The following is a 19,634-nucleotide window of genomic DNA, read 5'->3' on the forward strand; positions in this document are numbered from 1 at the left end:
TTATGCAGGCAGGAACATATGCATATGTGTATATTATCACGGTTTCAAATTTTTTACATATCTCTGTAAATGCGAAACATTTACTTGAGCTAGATTTTGCAATCGTTTAAATGGACTAAGCTAGCGATTTACTTTAAAGTGTTTTTCATTAGAGAAAGAACAGCTTGACACAAATGATTAATTTGGAATGCACGACCTACGCGCCATTGCTCCACCCATTTACCGTGAACGATGTCGTTAGTGAGAGGGACAGACAGTAATTTTATTCTTTAACAGTTTCTTAATCGCTTAATAGGGCATATAAAGAAAGGATGAAATGCTACAACATTGGAAAATAGTTTATTGGTAATCTTCTCGGAATGTTTATTACAAAAGGGGTAATAGTTTGACGGCAACAGAATTTCTTATTACAAAATTGTCCATGTATTTAGATATGACCATGTTATCATGTTACAAACGTATGCACATAATACACGCAATAAGCATATTCAGCTTAAAAATGTTCGTTGTATGAAATGTAGAGTATTGTAACACCTTTAGAAGCACAACATTGTTCCTAAGTGAATGTGTGTTCTTACGCACATACCCACGCCCACACGTACACTCACGCATATATATATATATATATATATATATATATATATATATATATATATATATATATATATATATATATATATATATATATATGCGTGGGTACGTGTCGGTCGGTCTGTACTTCTGTCGGTCTGTCGGTAACACTTTTGTGGTTGGCCTTTTTGGTTAAGATCAAAGGTCTGTATTAATAGATGCTGTTCTTAGCGTTTTAAGATTTTCTTAGCCTTTTGGCCAAGATCAAAGTATAGTATCTGTTCCGGAAGATACTGCGAGCAAAGACCATATGTGGGGGCAACCGCGCATATAAGACCTTGATCAATGTAGGGGTAACCCTTCATACCAATTGTCACTATCCAGCTCCCCTACTCCCCGGGGAGTTGGTCCCCATTTCCCCTTCACTCCTCACTTTAAAAATCGGCCTTGTGCTTAATTTGCTCAGTGGGGGAGCAAATAAATACCTCAAAGTGTAGTATCTGTTCTGGCAGATACTGCAAGCAAAAACCCTATGTGGGGGCGACTCCACAGATAAGACTTTGGTCAATGTAGGGGAAACCCTTCATACAAATTGTCACTATCGAGCTCCACTACTCCCCGGGGAGTTGCTCCCCATTTCCCCTTCACTCCTCACATTAAAAATCGGCCTTGTGCCTGTTTTGCTCGGTGGGGGGGCAAATAAATACCGCCTTTTGGCCAAACTCAAAGTGTAGCATCTGTTCTTACTACATGCTGTTTGCAACTTTGTGATATAATGTTGGGGATCGCTTTTCTGTATTAATTTAATGTAAAAGGATCCAATTTACAACAAGTCAGTCTCAAAGCCATTCAAGACATTCTCCAGATTTTTAAAGTTGTTTTTGAAGGATTCCACTTATTTTTTAAGCATTCATGTCATTCTTAAATTCATTCATCCTTAAGTTCATTAAGGCCATTCTAAGTCATTTACATTTTATTTATTTTAGTCATTCAGCCCATTTTTCGGTTATTTTAGTTTATCTTCAAGAATTTCATCTCAATCCTACATTCACACATTCATTCATTACATGAGAGTACGCGACTAATGGCTCTCGGTCTTGTTTAAATAACGAGCTCAATGAAGTTATGTTTGCCAGTTTCACAGGATATGTATTTGTTGGCTGCATGTAACTGATCATAATCTTTACTTATTTTGTGTAACTTTTTTTTTCCTTCTTTAACCACAATTAACTATCCGTAAAGAAAATACATCCATAGGGATCGGCTGTTTTCACAAAGCGGTCAAATATTCAATGTATTGGACTACGTTTTTTCTATATGAACATCTGATTGTCTATGCAGACAATATTACTCTGTACGGGTCGCGAAACATATGCAACATGATTAAATAATTAATAAAAAACATAGAGTCACTGACTGAAACATAAAAAAGAGTTTTAATTGTACAGAATTGGATAGTGGAACCTCAAATATAGCAAAATATTTTGGTTATCACGCCGGCGTCTTCTCACTCTGCCGTGTTCTTTGTCGTTGGCACTGAGTTTCTTTGAAGGGTTTTCTTCGTCTGTTTATTTGGATGCTCTCATGTTTGTTTGTGTTTGTTCATTAAATATTTTTATTTTTTTCTGATTTTTGGCCGCAGACCAAAGATATGGGCGATTTTTTTGCAGGTTAAGTAAACGCTTTGAGTCTAGAAGAATATCATTTGTATATATCAGTGCCTTTGGTATTGGTAAGTGAAGCTACTAGATGATTTTTAAACTGAAGCATATTTTTTATAATTACACTGTATATTGTAGTTTCCACACACCTTGTCATCGTAGTGTTTCTAAACAAAACATTTGTATGAGTTTTAAGGGGTTGTCTCGGACGAATACAGACCTCGTCTATACTTTTACTATATTCGCATAAAACCAGTATTGTTACAAGAAAGGCCCCCTTTTCTTGTAAGTAAGAAAGACATTAAATAAGTAAAAATGAGATTAGAACCTAGTAAGCAAGGTTTAGAAAGAGATTCAGAAAGCAATTCGCATTGTTCAATTTAATATAAAATAGTAGATATGTTTCAGTAAAAGGAATTTTGATTGCGCAATTCTTTTTTATGAAAACTGAATTAACATAAGGTCAGTTAGAAGAACGAACAATAACAATTTTAATATGTTGAAAAATAAGTTAGGTCGAAAAATATGTTAGAGAAAATTCATTGTCGGCAAAAGTGGTTTGGAAACGTGCCAAACAACGCATGTTTACGCTATATGGACCGATCACGGGGCCAGACACACGTATGACCTAATGGAGAAATGAATTCTCAATATAGTTTGCTAGTTTTAGACAGATTGGAGAGTCAGGTTAGAGACCGGGCTGACATCGTCAGACTCCTTTGGAAGTGAGGGAGGAATTTTAATCTTGTAGCCGACTTTGAATTCTCGGATATCATCATCATAGCGACCGTTCGAATGTAATAAAAGAACTCATCATATTCTGTAACTGAGTCTGCGTTTTGTGTCATTCTTCAATCATTAAAGGTAGTGTAACATAATCGTTAATATGAACTTTGAGTCCTCTTAATGAACTTTGTCTCACTCATCGTTATAATGAACTTTGTGAATAACTCATCTAAGAAATGTGTCCCCTCTCCATCTAAGTAATTACTGTCCTCTTCCCTCCGGTGTTAAAGAACTGATCGATCTTTCCCCTCTCTAATATCTACGTTAAAAGAAGAAACATCTAAAGAACAGTAACATGTATAAATATCGTTCTCCTTCTCTCTTCTATGTCTTCTCCTCATCAACATGAACGCCTCCTATGCAAAATACTGCATTTTGGTACTAACTGAATGACAACATTAAAGCGTATTTTAGTTTAATGTTGACGTAACATAAAAGAAAAAAAACTCCTTCACTGATTGCAGATTCAATAACGTGGATAGTTATAATATATGTACTTGCATCAAATGTCCTGAAAGTATTGCTCTTTTATATTTGTAAGGTAAAGTTGGATATGGACACAAAGTTGGTTTTTATTATTAGAAAAATCTAGAACAGCAACTCTGGATAAAAACAAAAAAATAAAATATTCTCTAATTAAATTATTATACATGAATGACTAAGGAAAGGGAAAATTAAGTATATTATCCAAATATTAAGGTTTCTTCTTAAAACAAAGTTGGCATGTGTTACGTATTGTTACGTAGTATTAATGTTTCGTATTTTAATATAGTAAAAATGGTGCGCATTGTAATGAAGTAATAAGGGTGCGCATCTGTCCCAATCATACGAGCAATAATTCGGGTCCGTGTTTCCCTTGAGTGTTTATAATAAGAGGGATAGATTTACTAGAACTTTGTATTAGAAACTGAGTACCATTTAAAAATCATTAAATATTGAATTGTTTGTATTCTTTGAGAGTTTGCGATAACTAATAATTCGCTGAAAAATTGAGAAATAGACAAAACTAAAAAGATATTTTCCGTTAATTATTGTTAGGGTTTGACTGCTAATTGCCGGAATAAAGCAGCGTTATTCAGATGTGGAAACACTAAGTCGACAATTTTTTTTATAAGAATGTAATTTTTAAATTATTTCGTAGATGATGGTTGGAGGTGTTGCTTATTTCCTTAACATTTGTTGACAAAATATAATTTGTAAATTTTCAAGAAGAAAAAAAACTCTTCTGTAATTTAGCTTAACAATTTAATGTGTTCAGAAAAAAAAGCATTCATATTTGCTTATAAACACATGTTTACAAACCAGAAACGCGTTTATTGCAATTTTCTTTAAAAAAATAAAAGTTTTCTTACAGTTTAAACTTTTATCTAACAATTTACATTAAAAACAATTCATATTTTTATATTAAAAACAACTCATATTTTACTGGAAATTTATATATATATATATATATATATATATATATATATATATATATATATATATATATATATATATATGAGAGAGAGAGAGAGAGAAAGAGCGAGTGCCGTGAGACTAGTATCTCTTCCCAGCTGAGGATTGAACCTAGACCCATCGCGTTGAAAGTCAGCAGTTCAACCGATTGACTCCATGTGAGCGGTGCCCATAAATAACATCGCCAAATGTCTATTTAAAACAAATACCCATCCACCAGTTTTATAGTGCTCAAACCGAGTATTTATAAACAAACAGCGATCCTCGCATTTTTCAGCCAATTATGTAGCGAGTGAGTTTATTTACGACAGTGCTCTGCCCAAAGAGTGGGACATAAAACATATTTGTAGCCATCGACTTATAGTCGAGTTTCGTTGGACAACTCATCAGTGCCGCTAGACTAGCACCTCTCCCAAGCCGACGATTGAACCTACAACTATCGCGTTGAAGGTAAGCAGATCTTCCGATCGATCCACTTAGGCATTGCCAACAAGTAACCTCGCCAAAGTCTATTTTAAACAAACACCCGTCCGCCATGTTTAGAGTGCTCACACCCATATTTATAAACAAACAGCGACCTATTTTCAATTTTAAATCAACATATAATTAACACATAAAACAACATTATTCCAATTATTTTAATTTGAATTACACATTTTATATTTCTATTTTAATAAATTACACCTTTACAAAATGTGATATACAATTCTGGTGAAATGGATTACTGTGAAACTGCAATCGATTTCTTAATAACATTTATTTATAATTATTTTTAAAATATTATTGCAACAAGTTTGTTTTTTTAAATTTATTATCGTAATAACATGGTAACAAGAATGTGCTGTCTAATTTTATTCTTCTTTTATTTTAAGTCGCTTCTTACATATATATATATATATATATATATATATATATATATATATATATATATATATATATATATATATATATATATATATATACTAGCATTTAAACCCGGCGTTGCCTGTATCTTTGCATGTGTATGTTGAGCAAAAAAAAATGAGGTAGTAGGAAGGCAGGCTCGAACCCGTACCGCAAAGGAGATAAAGAACGGGATAAAACCTAACGTTTATGCTGTTACGACCACCGCCAAACCGGAAGAGACATTGTTTAAATTAAGGCTAGACAATCTAAAGGAGGGGATAGCTTTCAAAAATATCGGCGAAAACGTGACCCCCCCCCTGTAGAACAGTGTCTAGTGTAAGGGGAAAATATTAATGTGTTTAGCCAATTTTTCGATATTTGTCGTATGAATGATCGAACTTTAAAACAGTACCCATTAAGGTAAAATGCGTCGCCGCTATCGAAAGTTTAAGGTAGACATGAAAACAGACATACATAAATACATTTATATATTGGTAACTAAAATTTTCACCCACAATGATGTAAAAATGTGGAAGAGACGGCAGAGGTCATTTATTTAAAACTTTCACCTCTCTTATTACCCCTTAAAATTTATTGTTTTGGGATCAAATCAGGTTATTAAGGTTGATCCATGCCCAGGAAACCTATATCATAAATTACAAGTGCGTAGACCCAAAATTGTCGGAGGAGTTTGGTAGAGTTCTCAAAGATAAAATCGTTGAACTTTGAGACTTTATTCGCCAAATTTCTGGCCGAAAACTACATCGATTTTCCCACATCTCAGTAGCCTGTATATCAAATTTCGAGTCTGTAGACTAAAAATTGGCAGAGTTATTGCGTAGGGAATTGTACATAGACACACACAATGTAATAAAAGACACACACAGACACGTTCACTTTTATAAAGATACCCACACAGACACGCCCACTTTTGCAATTAAAATAAATAATGAACATGGGCAGTATTAATTTATAATTAAAATAAAATATATGTACAGGAAAATGTGGGGGGAAGAGATAACATAAAATGAATTAACAGGTGTGTCTGTATATATATATATATATATATATATATATATATATATATATATAATGAGTATGAACAAATATATATTAAGCTATCACGAATGGGAAATGATGATCCGCATATAAATATACGGGGAGAGAGAGAAAAAAAGAGGAAAAAAGGGGGGTTGGTAAACATCTAAAATATCTCTCTACAATTCGCCAAAAATGTCCAAGGTGTTCACAAACCGTCTCTGCCTACATATATATATATATATATATATATATATATATATATATATATGGTGTGTGTGTGTGTGTGTGTGTGTGAGCATGTGTGTGTCTGTGTGTGTACGTGTTGTGGGCAGGGGTGTCTCAGTGACTTTTCTAAAAGTGTATATATAAAATGTAGCAAACGGATACGAATATATGAAAACGTGTCTGTGGGATAAAAAAGTACAATTTGTTTACAAGAAAGAAGATGAATGAATAAACAGTCACATCATTGACTACTTCTTTTTGTTGTTATTTTTTACTAATGATTATTCTTTGGAAAGGTCATTTTTCCTTGAAATCCGGAAATGGTTCTGTTCGCCATAATATCCTGTGTCTCGAGTTCTAATAATGAACAGGAATGTCTATTGAAACACCTGAACAAAAATCGCGCAATGTCATTTGGTAACTCGACACGCGCAGAACTGTAAAAATATGGTCGTATGTGATTAGAATTAATAAGTTTGTGAAAGTTGATCTTTCAGATTAGCCATGGTGTTCACATACAATAAAAAAAATATAAAGGAATAAATTGAACTCACTAGGAGGGCAAGAAGAACAGCATATATTAGGGTAAAAGCTCAATTTATAGAAGAGAAATGAATTTAATGAAAAGGTCAAAAGAAGAAGTAAGAGTTTAAATAAAGAACTATTACTAAGATGCACCTGTTTAATATGTGTGTTTTACGATGGAAATAATAGTTCAAAGGTAAGCGTGACAGACGAACGTAAGTTTGCGTAATTTTCATTATTCTGACTACATTTTCATCTTAAGTCTTATTCTCACAATATCTCGGCTAATAAAACCCCATATCTTCTTCAGGTGTGTCATTTCTAGGACTCTGCAATCAGAACTAAATATCGACAGGATACAATTGTGGAATTTCAACCGTTTTATCGGGTGAACCACTGGGAGAATAACAAACAAAATGTAATTAGTTGTCCGACTAATTTAAATTATGGAAATGACAAATCCTTGTACGAAAAAAAAACACACACAAACGTATTACATATACGAATATAGTTCGGGGATTTTCTTTATATTGCTAACCCGATCGTATACACTTAGCCTGTTCATCTCTCCATCTTTCGCTCTCACACTCTCACACACACGCGCGCACACAAATATATCTATCTATTTATCTGTCTATCTCTCTCTCTTTCTCTCTCTCCCTATATATATATATATATATATATATATATACACACACATATAGTAGTAGACCGAAATATGCTGATGATTGTGTAGCAACGCACTAAGCTTATGTAAAGACAAGTGTAACTTGCTCTATTCTGTATTGACCACTCTCGTATGAACCTCATTTTATTTCACTGGTTACCCTACATTTCGAAAATAGCAACCTCAAATTATATATATATATATATATATATATATATATATATATATATATATATATATATATATATATATAGTAGCAGGCCCATCTGGCGTTTCCCGGTCGTAAAATAAGCATAAATGTTTTGACTGATGCAGAATTTTTATTTTTTACCATCGGCTGCGCCGCGTCGGCACACAAAACACCGAGTCAAAGAAAAAAATTCAATACACTCAACATCAAGTACACTCAACATCGTATTACCATAAACGTTTACCCTGTAAACTAGGCGTATGGGAGATAAAATCTGCACAAAACAAAATCACTGAAAAAAACAAAATACCCTAATTAAGGGTAAGGCTAATGAGTGAACATTGGATAAATGATCGTAAAAATTATTACGAACTCGACAGAGTTTCAACCTGGAATCTTCTGATCCGTAGTCAGACGCGTCATCCATTGCGCCTCAAGTCTTGTCGGTATGCCGAAAGATGTTACCGCGGCTGTATAGAGACAGTGATAAATTCCGTTGACATAGGCAGATAACTTTTTTGACACTCACGAAAAGGCCCAGAAACCCTTATTACGGGCTTTTGTGTGACTCGGCGATGTTCGTTTCGAACCATACATAAATAAGAACAATATTGGGACTCACACCTTTCAAGGAAAAAAATATTATTTTCAATTCGGTGCATCCGTTCGAAAGTTTTATTGGTTTCTATAGACACACATGAATAAACATTTAGAATTTGGTTAATATTATAGGTAAACAAGAATATCGTGGGTATAAAAAGTACTGTTAATTTTCTTTTACAAAGAATGAAGTAAAAAACGAAATAAACTGAGACATGTGCATGCGAGAATCATTTTATTCCAAACACCTCACTTCTTGGAAGTAAAAAATACTCGAGCTAAGATCGAAACCAAAACCAAAATACACGGCACCATTAAGCCAGCTTTTCATGATTTTGAAAATATTCTCCACTTGTTTGTCATTCAATTCGTGATTTACCTATTTATGAAGTGTTTTTTGTCGTTTCGCTTTCACTCAAGTGGTTGGAAATCCTCGTATACTCTTCGTATAATTCATAAGCAAATTCTAGAACATTCGTGCATAGATTAGCTTTTACTATGGTTCAATTGATCGTTTGCAACTACCGATGGCCGATTAGTATGTTCGCCAAATTTAAGACTCTGGTCTCCGCCACGAAATTTCTTAAACCACCATCGTGCTGTGCATTTAACAATGGTTCCTGGGGCAAACGCTTTGTTGATTTCGCGAGTTATTTCAGCAGCTTATTAGCCTTGTTCCTATTGAAATAAAAAGGTGTGAGAATTTGCCTTTTCCATCTTGTATTCAAGATCCTGAAAAGTAGACATACCTGTATGTAATCGATTGTTATTTAAACGATTACATAGAGCGAGAAAAGCCTTTTAGAATTATATGTAAAAGTAAAGGTGTTATTACCAAAAATGTTTTGAAAATACATCAGTAATTCTTAGGTAGATCGTTTTGCTATATCACAGTTTTATCATTGCGGCTAGACTAGCAGCCACCCCGACTCAGAGATCGAACCTGCTTCAATCTAGTTGATAGTCGACAGCTGTAACCTCCATCCTATACAATGCACTTGTTATCAAGTAACAACCACAGAATGAAAGTATATTAGCTAATAAGGATCAATCACGCCTAATTTTGAAACATCTTCTTTGGTTCTCAATAGGTGGATAGAAAGAACTCTAGTTTGAGACAAAGTGCGTATACTCCAGAGTTGTTTGATCTGTTAGCTAGCCGGCTTTTCTTTTGTGTGGCGTAGTTGCTCAGGTCGCTGATTACCGTATTGAACGGTAAATGTACCATCTTAAAGAAAACAACACTACAGATTTAAAATCTTATTGCAAAAATCAATTCTGGTAACTTATTATGTAATGAAGATGACATCTATTTCATGTAGTCGCATTCAGTCTTAATCCATACCTCGGTACGGTTCCGGAACTGGGAGCAAGCTTGTTCCACAAGCGCCTACTGGAACGCGGCAGATACTTGGCAGATACTCGGCGGATATCGGAGATCAAGCTAGTTTTTGTGGCGTGGAAGATGTTCTGGAAGTATAACCAAACAAACCTATCCATCGGGTTCAGTTTGGCGGAGGAGGAGGCCAGTTAGAGATGTATACAATATTTCCTGAAGCCTTGGGCTCTTTGGACATTTTATGACGGCGCCAAGTCATGCTGCCAGCGGCTACCTGATTGCACAAGGGTATCTCCACATTCTTCAGCACAGTCAGATACACTTTGGGGTTGACTTTAAGCCGACCTCAATGTTGTAATTGGGCAAGATGTGGCCTCACTTGAAATCAAAGGAAAGCAATAGCCGTGGTTGGAAACTTTATTGAGTATTGCCCTAAAACCTTGAAGTCTCCGGATTTGTATTTTGAGTGTGCTAGCAATCGCCCGGTTTTCATAACTTTTATCGCTTGAGAGCATACGTTCAGACATAAAAAACGCGCTTATCGCTCTTAAGATATGTCCACAACTGAGCAATTATTAGATGGCCAGCAACAACAACAACAACAACAACAAAAGAAAACCGGCTTTCTTTAAACGGAATTGCCATCATGTCTTTTCTAGGGCGACAATGTTATCTTTTTATCCTGTATTTGCTACTGGGTAAAACGCTAACATTGTTGTGTGATAGAGATTCAGGTTTTGAATCCCAAGTTGAGATGTGTTTAACTAAAGAGCCCAAATGACAGAAAAAGTCGTGTCTTTGACTTCCAGTTTGCTATTTGTAATGGGTGATGTAGAGTACGACGTTATTCGACTGTGGAAATCATTATATACTCACATTTTGTAAATATTCGTATATATATATATATATATATATATATATATATATATATATATATATATATGTGTGGGGGGTGTTTATATTAAATTGACAAGTATTTTTTTTAATTGCCGAAATGAAAATTATCATATATTGTGGATTCAGCTATTTTTGGTAATTCATCATGAAAAGACTGACCACCGAGCAGCGTTTCAAATTACAAATAATACGATGAATTCACCGAGAAAACCTTTTATGAACGAATAATTTCACGAAAATAACATGTAAAATGACCACCACTTTTATGCAATGCAAGCCGATTAGATTATTTAGTTTGGTGATATGTTAATACCGCGGTTTATGCGGAGAGCTTATAAAAATAAGACTTCTTGATTGCCCAAAATACGAGCAGGCCTTGAGATCAAAGGACCCAAATTATATTTTTTTGTGAATGCCAAAATTATACTGTCGGGTAATCAACATATCTGTATAATAAATATAGTGATATGTTATGCATTTATTTTAGATTTCAGTCTTTGCAAAAAGCAACCTCTATTTCTTACTCTCTCTCTCTCCCTCTCCCTCTTTCTCTTTATATATATGTATACATACGTATATCAAATTACAATTAAATTTACCAAAATGATCAAAGACAGGCTCACAAATCTCTTCTGTGTGAGAGAGGTTGCAGGGAAGAGAAAAGAGCACACCCTACTAAGCCACGATTCTGTGTTGTACTTTTTCAAGGCTGGATAGGCTGTTTTTAGAAGTTCCAGCCCAGATGTCGCAGCCGTACTACATCTTTGGACGTACATGGCTTTTATACAGACAGAAAATTGCATGAAGTATTGAGATATCTTCTGGAGGGTTAGAAGGATCCCACCATTTTCCGAGCAGCCCGGGCAACAAACTTGATCTATATGTTCCATTTCAGATCAGGAGTAAAAGTCAAGACCAGGAGCTTGTTAAAAGATTAAGCCTCTCCGACACCAGATGTATATATATTTCAATTGATGCTAGATAAGGAACGTTAATGATGTAAATATAGGAGTTTTTTTTAGATGCATTAAAAGTAACCAATCACCCCTTTCCCCATTGTACCACGCGCTTAAGATCATAGAAGAGGGGCTCAGAGAGAGCTTTGTCATTTACGGCCTTTGATGTTTTGCAAAAGATGTCGTGTCATCAGCATAGATGTCAACGAATGATTTAAGTATGTGTTTTGGGAGATTATTGATGTAGATTAGGAAGACAGTTGTGCCCTGGAGGGGCCCCGTGGTGGACTCCAGCATTAATACTGTGGACCTCTAATTGTTGCCCGTCAACCACTACTCTTATGAGCCTATCAGAGAGAAATGATTTAATTATTGAGAAAACATTTCCAGTTATACCCTAGCTGGAGATCTTGTGAAGTAGGCCTTTATGTCATACCTTATCGAAGGCCTTCCATATGAAAGAGCAATTACCCTTGAAACGAAGTCTTTGTCGAGAGATTCATTTATCCTATGGGATATAGCTGTTAGCACATCAGCTGCAGAAGGTGGTTAGTTCTGCTGAGGTGGTTGAATACTTCTTTATTTAATATGGATTCCAGTAACTTACTCATGACACACAAGAGACTTATATGCAGGACATACTGACGAGGTTTTCCAGGGTGTTGGAAAGCACTTCGCCTTAAGGTAACGCGTAAACAGTTTTCTTGCGGCTAGTTAGAAACCTCTACAAAATTTCACCATATTCTCAATGTCCTGATTCATTCCAGGCCAGTATGTGAATTCTCTCATTAGAGCCTTCATTCTGGAGATTCCAGGTGGTCCCATGTGGAATTCCTTTAGGATTTTCTTTTGTAATATTTGCGGTATTTCTACTCTGTCTGCGTACATCAGAGTTTCATTGCACATACCAAATGGAAACACTTTTATTACTTTTCTTTTCGTTTCGTCTTGTCCGACTTGTTTTTTTTTTATTTTATTAATATATTTATCTGTTTGCGCACTTTCCTTATTTCCTCAAGTGTAACAAAAAGTTCTCTAACAGTATTTATTAATATATATGTTAGTTTATTTCTTCGATTAGTGCTGCTATAACAGTTTCTTCAAATTCAGTTTTACTGGGGATCAATCTTGACAAACCATCTGCATGTGCAATTTTACTTGATGCTGTTTCATTTTAAACTCGTAATTGAGCAAAATAATACTCCATCTCTGCAATCTGTTTGCCGTATGAGTAGGAATCTCTTTTTTCGAACCAAAAATCGATAGTAATGGTTTATGGTCCGTTTCCAAAACGAAAGATCTTCCATGAATGAATATATGAAACTTTCTCACGGGATACACAATCGCCAAACCCTCTTTTTCGATCCGACTGTACTTTCTTTCAGCAGGTAATAAAACGATCGAAGCGTGAGAAATTGGTTTAGTAGTTCCATCTTCCAATCTGTGTAAAAGCATCGCTCCTAAACCGTATTCCCTCGCATCTGCCGCTACAATTAGATACTTCTTTGGTCGTGATATGCTAACGCTAGATTCGATAACACACATTTTTTGATTTTTTGGAATGCTTCCTAACATTATTTTGTCCAGGGCCATTTTTTTTATTCTTCTTCAATAATTCATTTAATGGTGCCATGAGTTCGTGCATATTTGGGATATAAGAATTATAGTCGTTTGCTGGACCCAAAAATGACTGTAACTTCATTACCTTGTTTGGTTTAGGCATGTCTCTAATTGCTTCTGCCCTATTTGGATTAGGTATTTCATTTTTCCAATCAATTATTTGTCCCAAATATTAATTCATGGCCATACCAAAATTACATTTTTCGAGAGCCACTTTAAATCCTTAGTCTTCTATTTCCTGGAATACCTTCCGAATATGGTTTTTATGTTCAACATTTTTGGTTCTTATCAAAATGTCGTCTAAATAAGCCATTGCAAAATCGAAACCTGCTAGCATGGAATCCATAATTTGTTGGAATAAATTTGGTGCTACTTTCAACAAAAACGGCAGTCGTTTTAGTGAAAATAATCCTTTATGAGTATTCATTGTCAGGTATTTAGAACAATCTTCGCGGACTTTGGCCTGCAAATATGCTTCTGACAAGTCGATTATTCTGAAAATTCTTCCTCCATTTCTTAGAAAATATTTCCACAGAGGTAGGGAGTGGATAGTTATGATTCTTTAAGGAATCATCAAGTCCGATCGAAAAATCTCCGCATACCCTAATTTTTTAATTTTTCTTTTTCACATAAACTGTGGGTGATTTCCATTCAGAGTAGTCCACTTTTTTATTACTATAATTTCTTCGAGTCTATTTAATTCTTTCTCGATTGTTTCTAATGCGGAATACGGAACCTTACTTCTGGGTGTAAACACCGGTTTCGCGTCATCTTTCAGTTCAAATTTCACTTCCGTTTTAGTGAAGCAACCTAGACCTTCAGAAAATATATTTTTAAAAGCCTTCTTCAAATCTCCAACAAATCCTCCTAGCAGTTTGGGACTTTCAGATCCTGTCAAATTTACTCTTTTGCAAAATGAGTTTATTGGTGTCTGCCATAAATTGAAAAGTATCATCAAATCTATACTGAATAGATTAGAATTTTTTCCAGGTATCACATCCATTTTAGTTTTTTACGTCTTTTAATTCAGGATCACATTAGTATAAAAGTTACCCTTAAATTTTAATCTAATTCCAGACATTCCTCTGGCAATTCTCTTTGGTTTGCAGTTTTGGAGAACCAATTTTCTTCTATGTTGTTTCATCGATTAAGGATATGTCACTTTATTCTAACTTCAGTATATTTCCTTTTTTACCATATATGGTCTCTTTTTAGAACCAATGGTCTTTATTTAAGGCTTAGAGTATTTCTCCTTTATGCATACTGTTGACTTGTGCCCTTTACGCCCGCACTTATAGCATATTTTGCTTTTGAAGTAGCACACTGTTGTGAATGGATTTTTCCTCCACACGTCTTACAGTTTACATATTATCCACCTTGCTTTACCCTTTTTCTCTTCGTATATTAGTATTCTCCTGTTTTAAATTTAACAGTTTCTGGCATTCCTCAGTAAAGTTCTGTAAGGTTATTTCTATGTATTGGTTCATAATGGATAATATCCTAGAACGAATCTCTTTATCCTTCGAGGAGGTTAACCCTTGCACAAATATCAAGCATTTAAACATGCACTCTTTTTGGTCTTTCAACTTAAATAACTCGCATTGGGCATTTACTCTCCCAGCATAGGCGATAAAGTCTTCATCATCTTGTTTCAAAATATTTAAACATCTATAACGATTGATTGAGACTGTAGGACTGACTTCCACATCGTGGTTGTTATAGTCGCAACGTTTCGGCCGTTTTGCCCTCCGGCCTTTATCAGGTGTTTTGTATCGAACTGGGGAACAATTTGGTAGGAGTCTCGAAACCTAGTGACTTATGGCCGAGTGGTCCGAGACGTTGTATCAAAGTTTACAGTTACCCAAAGGTGCTGAGTTCAATCCTGAACGAAGGCAGTGAAAAGTAACATTCAAAACAGAGAATCAACAACTATGTCCCAAAGCCTAGCCGGAGTCCGAACACGGTACCCCCGTAATAATAATAAAGGGTTGGGTTCGAGACTCTTAACAAATGGTTCCCCAGTTCGATACAAAACACCCGATGAAGGCCGGAGGGCAAAACGTCCGAAACGTTGTGACGATAACAACCAAGATGAGGAAGTCAATCCTACAATCTCAATCAATGAAAACACCTCATCTCAAAAATACAGACAGTCACTATCTATAACGATGATAAAATAAGCCATCCCTTCCCCCGAAAATGTTCGATAAATTTTCTATTGTCTCTTTAAAAGAAATATCGTCGAGGTTCCTTGGGCGTGTAAAATTTGTATACTTGGTATTTTCATGGGAACCCAGTTTTTTCAACAGTAAAATAATTTATTCTTCATCCGACCAGGCCTGACATGGTTTGTAAAAAATATTTTCGTATCTACGATAATATGATGGAAACGTTAAGTCATTAGCTTGTTAATTTAAAAATTCTGTCGGCGAATTTGCAATACTTTCCGAAGAGAACCGACAATCCTTTTTTCTTCTTGTTTCCTTAATATTGTTTTTAATACGCCATTTTGTTTTGATTGTTCGTTTTGTAAAAAAAATTATCTTACTTTGCTGAGTTGCCAGTCCTAATTGTATCGTTTTTATAAACGCGGCTAATTGTTCCATGTTGAAGAATTTTTTAACACAGTAATAAAACAAAAGGTTAACAGTACCTGCACAAAGCATTACATACATTCACTGCATTGTTGTTTGTTAAACCACAAATAAAAATTCTTGTGTAAACAACGTTTTTGCAACACCCACGAAATTTACACTGAAACACGGCCTACACGTGTTTTTTTTCACCGTATTTTTTCTTCTTATGAAGCAAAAGAAATTTGAAATGGACCCTTTCAAAAATTGTTCCTTTTATTCTTCATGAAATGTCAATTTCTCTTCTTTTTTTAGTAGGAGCGTAACAGACTGAATTTAAAAAAAATATATATATAACTTGAATTTGGTGTATCTTAGCTTTTTTTCAGTAGTTGAATTTATCCGTGCAGTATTTTCTTCTCTTCGTTTTCCAATATTTTTGCTTAAAGTTCGTTTTGTGATTTCGAATCCTGTCGCCATTTGTTATATCCTCACTTTAAATAAGAATACTGCAAGAAACACGGGGTTGTGTATGAAAGACAAAGGGGTTTATTTACAAGGGAATACAGATAACATAAGAGTTACTTGACGTATCAAAGGGGTTCGATAAGGTCTTATTCTTTTCCTGTCTTTTTTTTCCTTCTCCCTCTGTCACGTGAGAGGGTATAGTTCATTTCATTTATGAAGGGATGTTAGGTCATTCCATTACATCAATATATATATTTATATATATATATATATATATATATATTTGTGTGTGTGTGTATCTTTATGATTATGCACACAAATAAGGATAGAACTCATTATTATTTTTAATATAATATACGTTGCACATATCTTTATTTTTATATAAAAATCCTTACATCATTTGAAAGGTTCACAAATCAATGCAATAATAAAACATATAACACTTTTATATTACTCAGCAGTGGCAGAAAATCGACACATGAGTACATCTTGTCCCAGATTTTCATCATCCATCAGTAGTACCTTCCCCATTGATGCAGAAATTATCATGCCACTCCCATTAGAAACATGATGACATTCTCAATATTAAAATATATGCAAACTTGACATTGATATATTGAATATCAGCCACGTTAGGAGAAAAGATTCATTTTATTTTCATAATATTAATGTTAACCTAAAACATTATATCGGAGCATGGGAAAAATTCCATAAATGGAAAAACTTAAAATAAATATTTCATATTTCATGAAAAAAACACATTCTTGGAAAATTATTTATGCATCTCCTGTGCTCGAGTAGTCAATCATTCATACATCTCTGCGAACTATTTTGACATAATCGTGTATTAATGTGTTCGTTTAACTGTAAATGTAAAAATATACTACTCATATTTGTGAAGGCTGCATACATATACTTATTCTCTTCGCGTTAAAAATAATTTCATAGAAAGTATAGATATCTCTAAGGTTACCGGTTGTACCTATTAATTTAGCATATATAGGGCAAACATTTGGCCGAGATCCCCTTAGTGTGTTTTAAATGTCAGTGAGACTACTTTTTGTACATTAGATGCTAGATAAAAATTAATGATAATATATATATATATATATATATATATATATATATATATATATATATATAACAAATACATACTTACATATATATATATATATATATTTAGTTATTTTTAAAATCAGTTGTTTACGAATATGCATGTTTCGATGTCTTGCATCTCCTCTGCGGAGCTTCACTATCTATCTCTAATAATCTAATGTCAGGCCATATGTATTACAGTCCGGTGGGTGAACCCTTACGATACGAAGTCTTAGATAATTAAACCTTGTTATGAACTCATGTTGATTTTTTCTTGATTTTTTAAAAAACTATATTACACTTTTGTAGACTTTTCACTTTGAAGATTTCTTCCTTAAAAATCGATAATATTCACTTGAACGTAGATAAATAATATTTATTATTTATTATTTTTAAAACAGTCATGGTTGTCCGAAGATTTATGTTTTAAAAATATAAATAAATTATTTGTCTTCATCCAAATAAAATATGGCGATTTCTTAGAAAATCGTCTTCAAGATAACGACGACATATACTCCTATTATCCTTTAAAAGTAAACAAAAACTCTACTTAAGTTTATAAATGATAAAAAATATGCAGTATGACTTCATAGCATAACAGCAAGTAGGTCGAAATGTAAGGAATATAGGGTCGATTCCCAGAAAGAGACAGTCAAGCTACACTGAGTAGAAGTAGGACTTCGACAAAGTTTTTAAACAGTCCATAGATTACGCTTTTTATTAACAAAAATAAATAAAATATCATTTGCTTACGTCCGAGTAAAATATGGATTAATTTCTAAGAACACATCACAAAATCTCCAAGAGGAAAACGCTACTTAACCGTGTTATAGTTTTAAAATATGAACAAGAAATATGACACCAAGTCAGAACAGACACGCCCTCCCCCGAAATCTAAATAACCTTTGAGTATCTAGTGCATCATCGTGCGTGAGACATAAATTACTGATAATTAGTATCGTCACTGCTGTACTGTGAAGTGAACTTTCATCTACTGCCGGTTATTACTGGGTAAATAAATATTAAACCTAGTATTTCAGCAAGGTCCATATTTTGCATAATAAATGGTAAGAGCCTGAATTAAAACGTGTCATGTTAATTCATGCACAATTTCTTAAGATATATGATCTAAGCCCCCCCCAAAAAAAAGCAATTCATTTTAAAATTTAATTTAAATTGTTTCTTGATACGCCCAGAAACGTTTCGTTAATGATGGTAAAAAATTGCGCAAGCTGTGTCGGCAATCCGGAACCCTTGCCGATATTATGTCACGCATGCACGTTTCTAAAAAAATGAAAGTAATTTTAAGGTATTGGAACTGCGTAATCGATAGTTTTTTTCTTGAGTAACACCATTTATTCAATCAATAATTTCTACACATACGTTTCACACGATAAAGAGGCAATCTAAAAAACAAAAACTTTAATCAGACGAGATCATGCAAATCTCGTCAAATAAAATAAAAAAAACCGTAGATGCCAAATGATACACACACACACACACACACACACACATATATATATATATATATATATATAAAATATATTTTAGTCATCGACTTACAGACCTTTTTCGTTGTTTCACAACTCATCAGTGCCGCTAGACTAACACCTCTCCCAAGCCGAGGATCGAACCTAGAACCGTCGTGATGACAGTCGGCAGTCCTACCCCTTGACTACGGAATCGGTGGCCGAAATTAACCTGTCCGGACGATTATTTAAATACACATTCGTCCGCTACTCGTAGAGGGCTCAAACGTTTGTTTGTAAACAAATCGCGAGCTTCGCATTATTTCAGCTAAATTAAGTAGCGAGTAAGATAATTTACGAGAGTGCTCTACCAAAGTGGGGAGCTTTATAAAATATATTTTAGTCATCGACATACAGACCTGTTTCGTTGTTTCACAACTCATCAGTGCCGCTAGACTAACACCTCTCCCAAGCCGAGGATCGAACCTAGAACCGTCGTGATGACAGTCGGCAGTCCTACCCCTTGACTACGGAATCGGTGGCCGAAATTAACCTGTCCGAACGATTATTTAAATAAACATTCGTCCGCTACTTGTAGAGGGCTCAAACGTT

Source organism: Euprymna scolopes, chromosome 3, assembly GCF_053919585.1.
Source record: "Euprymna scolopes isolate OS-2025 chromosome 3, ASM5391958v1, whole genome shotgun sequence".
NCBI lineage: Eukaryota > Metazoa > Mollusca > Cephalopoda > Sepiida > Sepiolidae > Euprymna > Euprymna scolopes.